The following is a 4,255-nucleotide window of genomic DNA, read 5'->3' on the forward strand; positions in this document are numbered from 1 at the left end:
GGCGTGCGCTTGAGCAGACGCCCAGCGACAACACGAGATCACCTGGCGGCGTTTACAGAAACTACTTACTATAATTCAAATAATGCAAGTATATCGCATTACAAAATGTATTACGTCGTTGAGACACTTAAAATAATTTCTATTGAAGAAGGTGAAAAATTCGCATTCTAAAGGTAAAGTGCAACGCATGCAGAGGCGCGCAATTTGAACTTGCTTAAATTGCGATATGTCGACCTACAGCTTCGATGGTGTGTTACTTTTCAAAGCGACGTTCTCTCGTTATTTAACCAATCAGTGCTGATGACTGTCTGGTGGAGTGATATAGGTATATCTTAAAAGTAACCTAATCATACAAGGTTCCTACATATGTGGTTAATATTGATGCGCATTGATTCACTCTTGGTTCTTTTACATGTTCACTGATTCACTTCAAGTTCACTTTAATTTGTTCTTTAATTTGTGCTCCGAATCATTTGACATCGTTATATCTTCATTTAACATGAGGAGACTTGTAATAATATAATATACAACCAAAACTACGATACACTCTAAGCCAAAATCGAGTATTTGGGGAGTATTTCTGCCACACAACAATAATCGTCATCTGGCTTGCTCGCGTTTCCCTTTCTTGAAAACCCAGCTCTCGTCACTTTCCTGTCAAGAATGCTATGTCACGCTGATAGCGCGCGCGCCGTTCGTGACCGGGAAGTGCCGCGACCGCGGTGATAACGCGAGGAAAGCACGCGAGGTGGATGACGATTGTTGTTGTGTGGCAGAAACACTCCCAAAATACTCGATTTTGGCTTAGAGTGTATGATGAACCACTGTACCACCGAGGCGGATGACGAGACTTGTGGCACTGTTCATGCACACCACATGCGCCGGACTCGAGACTTTGCGACCGATGAGCCGTATAATGCTTCCGCTTTGGCAATAAAACGTTGCAGTACGACCCACCCGTCCTCGCACCCAGGGCTCAAAGTCAGGGAGGGGAGGGCGGCCCCCCTTCCATTTCTTAAGCAGGGCCTATATACGAAAAAAAAAAAAAAAACTTCGAAATCGGTGACGTCACCATCGGAGATTTCGGCGGGATATTTAAAAGGGAAACTTGACACTGAGTTTCTCATCTATTAATAAAATTACGGTGGTGAAATTAATTGCACTAGAGTTTTCATAGTATAATTTATCAGTCTAAGCCAATTCATTGTTTCACTTGTCCTGTAAACGTGGAGGTCGCATCTGCATTGCAAGCGGACGCTACAAGAAATATGTTAATTTGTCGCGCTGCAAAGCTCGAGGGCGCGGTTTCAATTACCGGCCACGGCGGCCACATTTCAATGGGATCGAAATGCAAGAACTCCCGTGTGTTCACATTCAGGCGCACGTTAAAGAACCCCAGATGGTCGAAATTGATCCGGAGTTCCCCACTATATATACGGCGTGACTCATTACCAAATCGTGGTTCTGGCACATAAAACCACAGCGATTACTATTGATAGCTTGCACGTGACGCCAGCACGCACAACATGGTTCCAACATGGCGGCTTAGATGACGTCAAGGCAGTATAATCAAGCTGCGATTAACCTGCTTCAGTGTGATAACGACGTCGCTGGAACGTTATCGGGCCTCTGTACATGAATAACGAAGGAACCAGCATGCCATGTACTGACAACAGTAACGTGACGTCATAAAGTTCGAGTCCCACCATGTTGGAACTTCAAGGTGGCTGTTTCAGTGCAAGCCATCTATTAGTAAGGAGTGTTAGTTACAGCGCGTAATCCTGCCGGTATGCCGCCGCGCTGTCGAACGACATAGTACAGACGTACAGACGCCTCTCGTTCGGTCCGATACCCGCCTGTGAGTATGAAATATTAGGCAGTTTCAGTATAGCGTACGCAGAGCTTTGCGTTGGCTTTTCGCGCAACTGCGCATGCGTCATACGCTAACCGCTTGCGGGCTCCCGTTATTTCTGCGAAATGTTTGATAGCTGGACGAATGTTCCTACGTAACGCAGGCTGGAGTTTGCCTTGCCAGTGACGTGTTGCTCAATTGCTATTAGGTGCTATCTATAGCATCGGGCTCATGTATGCATTGTTGCTCTGTGCTCTCGGAATGGTACGCTGGTGCTGGTTGACGCTGCGAAGCTGCGCGCGTGTGTTTGTATTGGTGTCTGTCTGAACGTGTTCGTGTGATTCTGCGTTTGTGTTGCGCCTGCATCCGCGCTGCGCTCATTTCATCTGGCAGTTCCACTTGAAGTTTTTGAAGGCAAATCTTGCGTGATCGGTGAATTTCATTCTTACTGACGGGTCAACAGTCATGGCCTCATTTGCACTTCACATCTTGCTCGTTTGTAGCGTGTCCAGTTTTTGGATATATGGCTACGGCGGTGGACATTTCTTTGGGTATTGCTACCATTGCTACCTTTTGCTTATCCAGACTGTTCCTCCTTTCTTGTCGTTCATGCAGCATCACAACAGCATCATCGTACCATTACGATGAAGTGCATAGGGCAAATTAAACATTAAAAGTGAGCTCTCTGTGGTAATCACAGTATTTGCATAACTTTTAAAATGCGGTAAAGACGTGTGTTCAAGCTTCATATTTGTACCTGCTAGGGGTAAACCAGCACGCACGCACGCACGCACGCACGCACGCACGCACGCACGCACACACCACACACACACACACACACACACACACACACACACACACACACACACACACACACACACACACACACACATGCGTGCGTGCGCGCGTGTGTGTACAGTTTAAACCCAGCTGATTCAGAGGGCTGTATAAAATGCAAGAGCCTAGAAATGGAGGGGGGGGGAAGGGGAACTGAAAATGAGTCGCAGCGACGTGCACACAATTTTATTTAGCTTGAAAGACAAGTCTCACGTCGCAGGCTGGCGAATTTTTTTTTTACTTTTCGATCGCGGCCGGTCAGCACAAGGAGTTCTTCGAGCACGTGCAGTGCCATGCGTTTCTTGCCATTGTCCCTTGAGCGTACATTTCTAGTTAAGTATAGCTCCCCCCTCGAAATTTCATTAATTGTAGAGCACATGACGCGAAACGCCGAGCTACACAAGCCTGCAAGCAATCTTACACTTCCTTGTGCACGCACGCGCATTTTATATACGCACCCACAGAGGCAGACATAGTTGGGTGTGTTTGCATGCTTCTCGCCTTTAGGTGCTTGCTGTTTCCTTAAAAAGACTGTTGAATCAATCCAAGGTAGTCTTGTACAACGTGGCGCGGTTGAAGTAGTAGTTCACGACGATGCTTCTATTCGCTTGGCTTTGGCTGATGCTTCGCACTCCGCAACGTCCATGGCAACATTGAAATCCCAGGCCATGAAAATCGGCATTAACAGGAAAGGGAATCCCGAATGTAGACAAAGGGACAACGAGGTGATTTTAATGCCGGAGAGCATAAGTAGCATCAGTGCTGGGCAGTATCGAAGATACATGTATCTTAGATACTATCTTAGATACTCTTTGAGTATCTTGTATCTGTATCGCGATACGTCTCGCAAAACGTGTATCAGTATCTGTATTTCCGATACATTGAAAAATGTATCGTGTATCTTAAGATACAAAATACTGCGATCGCACCACCACCGTACGAAACAATAAACGTTGGCTGAACGCCTCATCTCAAGATGGTACCGCTGCCACTAAGTCACCAAAATGAAACTAAAGGCCTTGACATTCATTTATCTTTCCACCAGAGTTTTCCAGCGATGATAAGTGATGAGCTGTGAGCGTCCCTTTTGGGGGAGCAGAGTCACGTGGTGGCGCTCGCGTCGTCTCGATAGACAAGCGCGCGAACGTACGCCAGCCGACCTTTTGTTTTATCGCTTTTTTTTTCTTTTTAATTATGTCTTTACAGTGGCATTTGGCACTTAGCAACTGTCTTGTGCCGCGTACTCCAATGCCCGCGGCGTCTTTCGCACACATTTGCGTGGCAGCGGCGGAGCGCACTGGACGCAACGGTCTTACTTTGCTCTTCTGTCTTCTCAGACCGGAGCCTTTTTGAATCCCGCGCCACAACTTATCTTCAGACGAGTGTGCTGCCACAGCGGGCGAAATCATCGCTTCGCAGGGGGTGTGTCCTTTCTTTTGGGTGGCAGCGGCGGAGCGAACTGGACGCAACGGTCTTACCTTGCTCTTCTGTCTTCTCAGGTTGGTGACTTTATATCTGTTGATATCTGTTGATTCTCCTTGCTTCCCGCCGCTGCCACCTGGGTAC

This window comes from Rhipicephalus sanguineus, chromosome 11 (assembly GCF_013339695.2).
Source record: "Rhipicephalus sanguineus isolate Rsan-2018 chromosome 11, BIME_Rsan_1.4, whole genome shotgun sequence".
NCBI lineage: Eukaryota > Metazoa > Arthropoda > Arachnida > Ixodida > Ixodidae > Rhipicephalus > Rhipicephalus sanguineus.